This window comes from Ixodes scapularis, unplaced genomic scaffold, assembly GCF_016920785.2.
Source record: "Ixodes scapularis isolate PalLabHiFi unplaced genomic scaffold, ASM1692078v2 PGA_scaffold10__122_contigs__length_95168666, whole genome shotgun sequence".
NCBI classification, from domain to species: Eukaryota; Metazoa; Arthropoda; class Arachnida; order Ixodida; family Ixodidae; genus Ixodes; species Ixodes scapularis.
The window spans coordinates 9396665-9409768 of NW_024609836.1; the positions used below are offsets into that span (position 1 = coordinate 9396665).

At 41.9% G+C, this 13104-nt stretch overlaps 1 pseudogene; it reads right to left on the reverse strand.

Moving 5' to 3' along the window:
• Nucleotides 1–427: 427 nt before the first annotated feature.
• Nucleotides 428–10294, reverse strand: LOC115321656 (annotated as a pseudogene).
• Nucleotides 10295–13104: the final 2810 nt, after the last annotated feature.

A 13104-nucleotide genomic window follows, 5' to 3' on the forward strand; every position in this document is an offset into this window, starting at 1 on the left:
TTCTTTTTCGACATGCATGGTGTATGTAACGATACCGGTGGTGACCGATGGACGTTTTTTTGGAAGGTGGCGGTCGTCTTTCTGCATGTATGATTTAGTTATACCGGTGGTCCTGTGGTATAAGCGTTTTGTTGGAAAGAAGGCGGTCACCTACGTCATCGGACGCAAAATCATACCAGCCACACCGAATCATATCGGCAAGCAAACTGGCTGCCAGTATAGACAGACCCGGAGCCATAGCGGTGCCGGTATCTCCAGTTATGCAGAACGCCAAACCAAACTAGCTGCATACATAACACAAATAAATTATGTGGTGTCATACCAGAACTGTACATGCAGCAGGTTTGTTTCTTGTACGTTTTTCCAATAGGGCAAAAAAGATTTTTTTTTAGTTTGAGTCAGGCTTAATACAAATAAAATGTCCAAACTAATGGTTGCCCATGGTTGCATGCTCCTCTTGGGCAGCGTCAATAGCAGCATCTTGCAGCCTAGAACGAAAACAGGCGACAGAAATTAGCATCCCAAGAACGACTGAGATCCAGTGTTCCTATTCATGCCAAGCTGTGTCACATCACCAATGTCCTATGGTACTAGTATGGGACCTCAAGCTACTTGAAGGGCACATTATTTACGAGTTTCAAGATACCTAGCTTGCATTTGTGAATTCGTTTATATCGAGAAATTGTGCATTTAAAAACAGACAATTTAAACTGATTTTTCAGTAACTGCACTTTACTTTGTCTAAGGAAAAAAGAAAAAAACACTAGAAGAAAAGCGCTCATTTAGTTTATCAATATGCAATAAATGAGGAAGTTACCTTCCCTTCTCCTGCATTGGAAGATCGCCAATCTTCTCGTTAATAAACTTCGTGACGCTGCTCCTAGCCTCTTCCGCATACTTCCGTGGCATACCTTGAGATTCCAGCCGGGCTTGGTAGACATCTGAAAAAAAAAAAAAAAGATTATGAACTTGTTATTATGTCATTGTGACGGAATTTGTATCAAGAATCATCATAATTAATTGCTATTTAATATTTTAAAATCTTGCAGCATGCGTGGCCAACACATATGGCTCCCATGTGTCCGGCCCCAAGCATTAAACCCGGTACGTCTGCGTGGGAGCCATGTACAGAATGTGACACTATTAGCCCGAACAAGCGATTGCCAGTTTCTGCTGCTTCTCTTTTGTATCTTACATAGATAATTAAATTTGTTAAAAGATTACGAGGTTTCCCAAAATATAAAACATGTTAAGAAATCTCAAATAGGGCACACAAAAGAGCTTTCCAAACTTGGCGAAATATTGTACAAGAGAAGACATTGACCAAATTTTTCAGAAGTATTTATTCAATAAATAATTGCATTTTTAATTCATGATAGTAAGCCCTGTTCTGTGAAGTACCCAAATAAGTTGCACGTAATGGTGAAGATTAAAAGATAGAAAATCAGTTTTCGCCTGGTTGCCTCAAGGGTCCAAAACTTGAAATGGAAAAATTGGCCACACTTGCGGTTTGCACCCCCTTATAGCGCACAACATGTACATGGCATTCTTCTTGCATGTCCATTTTTGAGATGAAATAACCAATACATTTTATTTCGTGCATGCAATTAATATGGAATATCTTCTTTTCTGTACTACGAAATGAATTATAATACTTCCAGCTTAATGTGATAACCGTGTTGAGAGAAAAAAATCTTCACTGCCCCTTTAAAACTAAACTAGAGCCCGCTTCTTTTTCATCATAAGATAATTGGGCCTTTCATTACCTCCTCGTGCGTGATGAGCTCACAAAATCAGAAAGCAAGCAAGCTACTTTCCGATCAATTTGGTTTTTCTTTCGATGTCATCATGCTTACAGAAACCTGGTACACTGAAGAAACTGACGTACTACAACTCCCTACATACCACTCTTTTTACATAAATCGTAAAGAGAAACGTGGTGGTGGCTTAGCCATTTTGACAAAAAGTGTTTCTGGTGAAGTAATAGGTGATTATAGTTGCATCACTCAAGATTACGAAATGATGTGTATACGCAATAAAACAGAATATCTTTGCTGTGGTGTACCGACCACCAAACGGCAACATTGAATCGTTTTTAAAATTTTTCGAGTCTTTTTTGGCTTTTGTTAATGAAGAAAAATGTAATGTAATTTGTGGTGGAGACTTTAATATTGATATGAGCGCGGAAACCGTAGCTAAAAAAAGTTTAGATTCGCTAATCAGGACATATGGTTGTGCAAATGTTATTAATAGGCCTACACGTGTTACTCTCCAATCTGAAACATTATTTGATTTGTTTATTTCAAACAGCTTAGTCGATTATATAAAAGCTGGCGTCATTGTTTGCGATCTGAGTGACCACCCTCCCGATATTCATTTCTCTCAAAAGATTCCCGAAAAAAAAATTGTAGGACAGAGCGGACATTAGTACAAAAAATAACTTTAGATCGACTCAACGCTTTTCAGACCCCTGTTTGAAATACAAATTGGAGCCGTGTACTGTGTGAGGATAGTGCTGACGGGGCTTATAACACTTTTATAGAGTTATTTCTTGGACTGTATAAGACATATTTTCCTTTCACTTCTATGAAAACAAACAAACGCATAAAGAAGCCTTGGATAACGAGAGATTTACTCTGTAAAATTAAGATAAAAAACGCTTTATATGGTAAATTCATAAAATCCAAGGACCAGAGGGACCTTAAGGTATTTAAAAACTATCGCAACAACCTGACAAAAGAACTAAAGCGCGCCAGAACGCGTTATCATTTTGATTTGTTCAAGGCCACACAAGGACGCACTGACATAATGTGGAAGCAACTAAATTATCTTCTTTATCGTAATCGCCCCTTCAGTTCAATTGAAAAAAATCTGTGCAATGGTACTGAACTTACTGGATGTTCACTGGCAAATGCTTTTAACGAACATTTTGTAAATATTCTGGGTACTACTGAAACCGAAACTCCTTTGGTTTTAAATGATAAACGAAATGTGATTCAATATTTTTAGATCCCGTCGTCGAACCAGAAATTATAAGCGTGTTTCTTCAGCTTAAAAATAGTTCTAGCTGTGACGTCGATGGCATCCAGATAAGACCGGTAAAACGTGTTATTCATCTGTTAGCACCTGTAATAACTCATATATTTAATATCTCTCTATCTACAAGAAATTTTCCTAAGCGAATGCAGATTGCCAAAGTTTCAGTATTGCACAGAAAAAGAAATGTAAATGAAAATGGAAACTACAGGCCGATTTCAATATTACCAGTGTTTTCCAAGGCGCTCGAAAAAGTTCTTCATACACGTTTGACTAAATTTTCAAATAAGTATAACTTGATAACTCTATCACAGTATGGATTTATAAAACACAAGTCGACAGAATCTGCCTTACTTGTTTTAAAAGAATTTATTTTACAAGGCTTTGAAAACAAAAATATGGTTCTTGGAGTCTTTATAGATTTCGCCAAGGCGTTTGACTGCCTCAATCATAAAATTTTACTATCTAAGTTAGATAAGTATGGAATTCGAGGGCACGCTTTAGAGCTGATAAGATCTTATCTGAAGCATCGAGCACAATATGTTTATATCAATGGGAATTCTTCCACTATCAAACCTATTCCTTCTGGTGTACCACGGGGTAGTGTATTGGGCCCCTTCCTCTTTAACATGTACGTGAATGATATAGTCAATATTAATGTAAGCGCAAAATTTGTAGACTATGCTGATGACACGAGCATACTGTTTTCTGCAGATGATCCTGACCTATTCGATATGGCGAATCTGGCCCTGTCTAGGTTACAAACGTGGAGTCATTACAACGCATTACAAATAAATGTAAATAAAACCAAAGCCGTGCTTTTTCGTCCTAAAAATAAACTCGTTACCATTACCAAGGAGATAGTTTTGAATTCAACCAAAATCGAGATCGTGAATTGTTTTAAACTCTTAGGTGTCATGTTTTCTGGAAAATATGTCGTGGGAAAGTCATATAAACTCTCTTATTCCAAAGCTATCCCAAACTGTGGGCATGTTAAATCGACATCGTTATATTTTACCAACAAGCGTTAAATTATTAATATACAATTCTCTATTTTATTCTCACTTAAATTATTGCCATTTAGTTTGGGGAACAACAACTTTAACAAACCTAGAAAAGTTGCATGTATTGCAAAAAAAGCACTGAGGGCTATAGCTGCCGTCTCGTATGATTTTCACACAGCTGGCTTATTTCAGAAATTTCGCGTATTAAACGCGCATGCACTTTATGATTATAGGCTTAGCACTAGCCTTAAAGTAGAGCAACTTAAAGACTCAACGTTTTTAACAGATCTTGGAAACTTATCAAAAAATGTTCATAATTACCCTACCCGAGGTGCTGAATGTTGGGAGGTGGCTACACCAAGAACAAACTATGGCAAACAAATGCTTAAATACACTCTCCCCAATGTATTCAATTCGTATAAGACTAAAAGTATAGATTGGGATAAGGTATCCCTAAGAGAAGCAAAATCATCTTTTTTCTCTAGCAGCTGAAGGTTCTTTCTTTCTTTGTAATCTTTGTAACTAGTTTTTGCATAATTTTATCTCTGCTGTGTGTCCTGCCTCAATGTAAAAAAGGGGAAAAAAATCTAAAATTTGTTTTAAAATGTGTGATAGCGACAATCATTGTACAATTTTTTTTCTCCTCTTAAATATCGTTTTTTCCGGCTTTGTTGCTGCTTTCTGTAGGCGGTCAGGGACCCGTCAAGCTGTACCTGACAGGTTTTTTCCCTGATCGCCACCATCTTATAATGGAAAATAAACATTACTATTATCATTATTATTACTAAATGTAATGCCGAGCGCATAGGACAAAACAGCTGCTGACTGCGAGAATAACGTGTCCTCCGAGGTATAGGCCATAGTATGTCACTCACCTCGCATCACCCCTATTTTGTGTGGACACAGAGCCTGCTTCGGTGGACGGTTCGGATACTTGGGGGCGTGTTTTCCTCGAAAAAAAAAATAATGATGATATACACCTGCGCATGATGTTTATGTTAACTTATGCCTTGCAAAGTTTCCTCATGTTTCAATATACGAGGGTCATTTGACAAGTTTGGTAAATTTCTATCAGATGGAGCAACAATTCATTTGTTGCTCCATTGTGGACTGGTTCAAATGAACCAATGCACAATGACCCGCACAAAAAGTGAACAAGAAAAACTTGCATGCGTGTCGGGTACCAGACTGCTTATTCACCAAGACAATGAGTGAAATTGTTGCTGCATGATGGGTTTCAAAAATTGAACGTCAAAATGGAAAAATGGGGAGAATTATGCTTCGAATTGGTTCTGAACCAATTTCTACCCCTTAGGAAAACCTACTTTTACAAGAAAAAGAAAAAATTAAAAACTCGCTGAACTTAATGTACAGCGCTCAATGGGAACTACATTGAGAAATAATGTTGTTATGTCTCGAAGAAATGTGTTTAACTAGCTTTTTACCATACTTATCAAACAACCCTTATACTACAACTTCTCTTCCTAAGGGGTGTCAATAGTTTTAAACATGTCTTTAAAGCACAATATGTTAATGTTTGTTGTGAGGTACTTAAACAGCAGACCACAAAACAAGGTAGACAACACAAAAAGAGAAACTGTGCTTACCCAGCACACAACTCTTCATGAGGACTGAATCACCAAACACAGCCACTGCCATTTCCTTGACATGGACGGCATTTTTCTTCTTCACCAACACCTTGTCCCATGCCTCCTTGTCTACAAGAACTCCCTGTCCAATGTCCACCTGCAAAGTAATTTATAATGCAAATCCAAAGAGTCACAATCAGGAACATAAGCAACAGCTTTCTAATCAAGTTAATTGTTGTACGGATCTATTTTTCCCATGTAAATTACCCTCACTCCCACATTATGTGCAGCGTGCCCTCATGTGGGCATGCTACACCTCAGAGGTTCACACTGTGTTTTGCAACATGAAAAGTAATCTCCAAAGAGCCTGTTAAAAAGATAATGGCATTATGTGAGTTTCAGTCAGTCACACATCTTTTGTGTGGATTTTGAAGGCAGCCACGATTACAGAAACCATACTATGTTCAAAATTGCGTTCCATCTGGAAGAAAAACCGGCTGAAAAGCATGTGAACATATTGAAAAGTAACTATCAATTTGGAAGTATCTTTTCAACTTCATGCCTGGCAGGATGTTGAATTGCAGGGAGACAGTTGTGTCTGAGCACCGGGATAGGAGCCATTGCAGCGGGCACTAGGGCATTGAGCACTGGGGCATCGTGGGCCAGGGCGTCATGGGCCAGGGCGTCGTGGGCCAGGTCGTCGTGGGCCAGGGCGTCGTGGGCCAGGGCGTCGTGGGCCAGGGCGCCGTGGGCCAGGGCGCCGTGGGCCAGAGCGTCGTGGGCAGGGGGTGGCTGGTGCAGCAAGGGCAGGCGGACGGGGTCAGCAGGGGCAGGAGGGGACTCCATTGCAGCAGGGGCTGTGAAACAAGACACGCAATCACTCTATTGTCGCAAATAGGAGACTTTTTTGCATCATACCTTTCAGGTGTTCAATCTTCTTTATAACAGTCTCTTGCAGCTTGAAGTTGAGATTTCTCAGCTGAATAAGCTCCTTTTCTTTTTCCCGAAGTTGGTTCTCCTTTTCGTGCAGCTGTTTTTCCATTCGTCCAATGTGGCGCTCAGCTCTTCGGTACTTTTCCTCAAACTCCCCAATGTCGATCTTCTTTGGCTCTTGATTGGCAGCAATTTTCTTCTTTTTCTGCTCCACCCTTTTCATTGAGGTCCACTTTGCTTGCCGAAGCTTGCTTTTCCTTTAAATGTTTCTGAAAATGAGAAGTGTTGACTTATATGTTATACTTGTGTTTCAGACTTATTTACTTAGATTGAAATGGGCGTATTACGACATAGCAGGTACTGGTCATCAAAATCCCCCTTTTTCCCACGGGGCAGCATTATCCATTCTGATTAAAAATTAGGAAGTGATGGCCCATTGAGGAGCTAACATGTTGTATTCTTACAATACAACAGGGAAATGAGGACTCTGTTCACTTCATTATACCTAAAGGCCTTTCCATATGAGCATGTTACAAGAGAAAGGGAAAACAAATTTGACATGTTCTTATCTAATAGACACATTACATAAGTGTAATAGAACTCCACATTCTAGTGTGCACATGGTATGCATCTTCCTTTGTGTCACAATGTATCTTGTCACATACATGAACTTTGCCTTTTCCTTTCCTCTTTAAAAGCAAAACTGAGGTGGTTCTGCTTGCCAGAAAAACAAACCTTGAATTGCAGACTACGAATATCAAAATTATTTTTCGATTTGGTGCACAGAGTTGCCCAAAGGTAGCTTTCAAAATATAGTGCTGATGCTCATAATTCTCGGTGCGGCCACCACAATTAGTCTCCACTCTTGCCGCAAGCCTTCTTTGAGCTTTCAACGCCGTGTTGGCAGTTTGCCTTTTGCACCTGTTGGTGGCTTGCCTGCCTGTTAATGTTAATGTGGCAAGTTCATATTTGGCTTAAATTTTTGCTGTAGTTTATGCCTATGTCGTGGTTCTGTGGCCATGTCTATTTTTTAAGGCGGTGGCATCACAATGTCGTCTTTGTGTGAAGCAAAGTGTGCTCACACTCGCAAGTTCAGTGCGCATCAAACTATGCACGCTTGACAGAAAAGTCTGAGGAAAATGTTGCAACGTCGCACACATGCTAATGTGCACCGCAGGAATATAACTATCGTCAGGAAAAGGCTAAGACCGCACAAAAAGCTCTGCCCTCAGCGCAACTGTTCTACCCTTGATGACATTTTGATGTCTCGTAAAAAGAGCATGTATGGGCAGTCAAAACACGACGAAGGGGAGTGAGCATGCGTGCCGGAGACTGAGCTTCTGGTGCAGTCTTAACCTGTAGCAGACTATTGAGGAGGTCGAACTACAGGGGGCACTCTGACCCATTTGCTGTCCCCACACTCTGTGTTTACTCAACACAGGGCCTGTACACATGCACACAGGCCTTTTGAATATGTCCATGTCACCTTCAATAGAGTGCGGGGCACAGTGTCAAATACTAAGAATAAACGAAGCGACGTAAAGCGCCAAACCTCGCAAAAGCAGTCATGAGAAAATGCGAGCTTCACCCACTTTGGCTTTTGTGCTGAGCTGGGCACCGTGCCAGCTGCATTGTTCGAGCAGGCTAGAGTGGTAACAAAAGAGATCCTCCTCCCCCCCCCCCCCCCCCCCCCCCCCCGGGGAACACGAACTCCAGCCAACTGAGTCCGCGTTCGGTTATGTCAGCCGAGCGCTGAGTCATTGTATTGGTTGTCCTCATCCGTGTAATTCTAAACTTAACCACTTGGGGTGCCATGGCCTGATCTCCACCCGAATTGCAAGTTTGTAAAAGATGCCTCGTACTGACGTAACAAGATGCTTCCAAAGGACATTTTTGGTATGCGACAGCTGATATTCTACAGCACAAATATCACAATATGGAATGATCGAAGAGGTATGTCATACGTCGTCATATGCGAGGCACATACTGTACATGACTTCATATGCGAGGCACGCATTGTACAGGTGGGCATTTTTTCGTGAAGAGAGCTTGCTGGTGACATACACTTAATCTACTGCTGACGTCAGGACTTGTTCATGTGAAGGGGACAAGAGGGAGCCCATCAACCCAAAACAAACTACCGTTATCATCTGTTCCTCTGTCACTGTGGCCTGAGTGAAAAATGGGAGAGAATTCTAGAAAATAAAAACTCAAGCTCGGAGATCATTCACGATAGGGCAGGATGGTAGAAATAAATCAGAAGAACTATAGGCCGTCCTTTACCTCGCTTTGACCTTCTGTTGTAATGCTATTGATCCCATTTTCTTTGTTTGAAACAAGGTAACACATGATAACGGCAGTTCGTTTGCGGTGATGGGCTTTCCCAGTTAGCTTCCTGTGGATGGGTCCCGACGTCAACGGTAGTTGACTGAAGTCACCAGTTAAGCGCTCCCCAGAAAAGAAAAAAAAACACCCATTCGCGTGTAGCTATTTATTTTCTGCATGACTTAACATGCCTGCTCCCACAGGCAGCACATGCTGGTCACCCGAAAGTGCTGGAATGGATGTCATGACTGAGCAGTTGTTTTTCATCTTTTCTTGCATTTAGTTATATCATTGAGGCAAAATAATAATGCAAAATAGAATCGCAGGATTAAAATGTGCTAGAATTCACATCTGACTCACTTTTTGAGAATCTCTTCCACTTCTTCAACTAACAAGTCTAATACATATTCTGTATTTGCTGCATGCCAAAGATGTGTCCCTAGTGGTATTAAGCCAAATATTAATAATTTCATGGTCTCATTAAACAGCTAGTACTCACCTTCTTAGTCTTCGTGTTTTCTTTTTCAAGTGCAGCTGGCTCTTCTTCGGAGGAATCAGACGAAATTACCTTCCGGACGCGTAAACTCCCAGTCTCAAGTTTGGCTTCAAGATCCTCTTCAGAAGCTAGAAATTATCGAAGCAGACTTGCATGTATCATACAGCCTAAGTTCGAGAAATGCATCGGCTGAGAAGTTTTATCACTGTCGCACTATGTTTCAATGCCACCATGATTCAAAACAAAACCTGGATATGCCAGAAAGAAAAAAAAAAGAAAAGAGAAAAAGAAGCTACCAGAGCAAGGGGTCATTTTCGAAGTTAGGAAAACGCATGCCCACAACACAGAACACAAGGATCTTGTCACCTCAGTACTAGACAGTGAATGTCACTTTGTAGACACGAAGTGCAAACGTAATTTCGTTATCTTCTAAACCCTGTGATAGGGAACGATAAAAAGCGGACGAACACAACAAAATCTCATTTGAGATTTTGTTGTTTTCGTCCGTTTTTTTATCGTTCCCACTCTCAGGGTTTACAAGATATCGATTAATTACCAGCTCGCCTGCACTCTCTCACTGCTTATAATTTCGTGGTTTGAATCGCACGCTACCATCTTGTCATGCATCGTGAACCGAGAGAATCGCAGCGTTTCGACTGCGAAATGCGGCATAACAAAATGCAGGATTCCAAGCACGAAACTTACCTCCCAAGAGCAATATCCGTGCCTTCTAGAACTTGCAATCATCGGCCCATTTGACAATGTACTTAATCTTGTCATTGAACCCATCCAGGCCTCTCGGCTTAAAATCTTTTATAATAAAAAAAAAAAACTTTTATATTCGTGACGGGCACGATCGCCTGTTTGTTATCGCCTACGTACGGGACGTACGCGTGGGTTATCGCGGTCATCGCAGCGCTATGTACTTACAACACGATGAAGGATGCGATGGCCACGTCCGTTGGCAATGAAAAAATGGCGCGTATTTTTTTTTTCCTGCGCAGACAGTAGGCGGGCTTGGATTGGATACAAATTACACAGGGTCGTCTAGCTGATCTGGCTTCTAGCCAGATCGGCTTGCAGTGCGACAAAATAAACGCGTGCCGCACGAAATGAAAATATGAAATAAAAACGTGGGAGAAATTAAGATACACAACGTTTCGAGCTCGAAACACTATTAATCTTTTTTATGAAAACAACTTTCAGGAATTCAGCGAGCACTAGGAGGGAGGGGCAAAAAGCGTCTTTGTATGTGCGGGAGAGGGGGGTCAAGCAGGTGCAGGGCAAGGCAAAAAATAAGCCACAAAGACGAGGATCTTGACTAGGAAGTTAGTATAAAGTCCCTTGATAAGAGCTTTCTACAAGTAACGACATACTTTAAAGCGTCGACTGCGTGACGGTGCAGGTTTTAGGAAGCGAATGGCGGCCCACAGCAGAGGTTTTCACTGAATGACGTCATTTTGTTCCAGCGGAATGTGCTTACTTGTAAACAAAGTATCAAGGAACTTTACAAGCACTCTATATTTGTAAATTAAATAAAAGCTCTCTCCTTCTCTATCTCTCTCTCTTTCTCAAACCAGCTAGTGGTGCTTCGCCCACGCAACGTTTCGGAAACTCGTGTATTTTTCTTATTCCCAGTTGTAGTAGCTGTGCAATCGAATCAATCAAAGGAAAGGTGTCGATGGCCGGGGAGACCAGGGAGGGAAATCCCCACCCCACGCCCATTTCGATTTGTTGTTGAGACCATGCGGTACGATCAATCGAGAAAACTAAAGCCGACTTTTCGGCCTGCTTAATAAAACTACGCATCGCAGAACGCTGAAAATCCACCAGAATGTAACCCGGTCCGAGCGAGATGCCCAAGTATCAGAATCCGGCGTCAACGAGTTCAGAATTAGTTATGAATGGTTGCTATACTTCGTCTCATCTAGCGCACATGAAGACCATAGAGGAGGAACTAGTCTCACCCTAACTGCAGAGGCTGTGTTAGTTCAAGACGATAGGCCTCCTGCGCTGAAGCCCTCATTTTGGGTAGTACAAGCTCACCTGATTGAGCCTCGCACTACTTATGGCACGTTAGTTGAGTTCTTTTTTTTTAATTCTTTCTGGGGCTGAAGAACAAAAAAACACCTTTGGACGCCAGAAATTGGCCAGACTCAACGCCGCAAGACGATCAGAAGTGCCAAATTCATGACACCACCGCTAGGGTACGCGTCTCTTATCTCTGGGTGGTGACGTCAAAACAGCTGTGTCGCGACGCTTTCATTTTTCGTTTTCTTTGTCATGTCTAGTTTGGAACGCGTGAAACGGCAGTTGTTGGCTCACGCTCTTGGCGTCTTAGCTTTGACGGCGTTCGAATTTTGTTGTTTCTTTGTATTTTTATCGTGATCTCGCGCTCCGCACCAGAGCAGGCACGCTTCTGCATGCATGACAGTTTGAGACGCTAAAGTTTGTACTACCCAAAACAAGGCCTAACAAGTTACTTTTCGCAGAACCCCTAGCAGGAGGCCAATATATCCTTGACTGTCTTGACTGGCGCTCGCTCGTGCAGCCGACGAGGCGACATGAAAGTAATTAGCTCGCGTGTTTAGCACGTGCGGCCATTCTGGCGGAGTTTCTGCGATATCCGTCGTTTTTTTACGCGGGCGCCGCAAAATCCGGTTTACGTTTCTCGGTCGGACCCTACGCACTGGCTAAATTTCTTTCTCATCTACAGCGGGATCAATATGGATGGCCATCATCGCACTGTCCAAACATTCGCAATTATATTTTTTTTTTTTTATTGGCTAGGGATCAGAATGATCGGGGGCCTATTTGCAGCAGCTAAGAACACGTGGAGCAGATGCTCGTACTGCCCGTGTCAATCTGTACAGCGCGTGATGCACGTTGAACTTAGGCTAGCAGTTGTACTGCACTGGCTAAATTGCTCCGAACACGTATTTGATGGGCTAGTTGGTTCGTCAAGTTCGAGCTATTTTAATCATGCTCGTGTAGACACATGTGTCAGATGCATAGTTTTCTAGTGGCATTTTTCTGGTCGCCATGCCCGTCACTCGCCTCCGCCAGCGCCTGACCGTGCTGTTATTAAAGGTCGGCCGCACGCACAAAGGGGATCCCGGACAAAGGCTCAACATTTTAGGACCGCACCTGATCGCGCGAACAAGGGCGAAATAATATAAAATGCGTATTTTATCATCGATTTTGATATAAATACAGAATTTTCGTTGCTGGAGGCTAAAAATTTGATCAGACATGTCTTGAGATTTCACCTTCGTTTTAAAGTCCTCACAAAACATAACGGGGTGAGAAGAGCTGCTTTCAAACGAAGAGGTTCATGAGCGGCAAAGATAACTGCGCGATAATGTAGGGTTGGGGTTGGGACAGACTATGCGGATTGATTTCGCCGCTCACGCAAAATAAAACACATTAGTGTGACAGCAGGCCGCTGAGTACAACAGACCATGATGATAAACCCCGAGACTCGTAACACAGAGGGGGACGAGTGTCGGGTTTTATTACCATGAACCACCACCAGCTAGCTTGTTTTTTTAAGTATTGTTGCAAACCTAAAAAACCTCGTTCGATTTTTTTTAAAGAACAGAGGAAGGTTTGCGCGTAAGAAACACACCTTTATTTACAACACTCTCAGCTAAATCACAACGCGATGCCAAAAACTTTATAATCGTCAGAACTTCCCGACATGTCATCGTCGTCGGAAGCT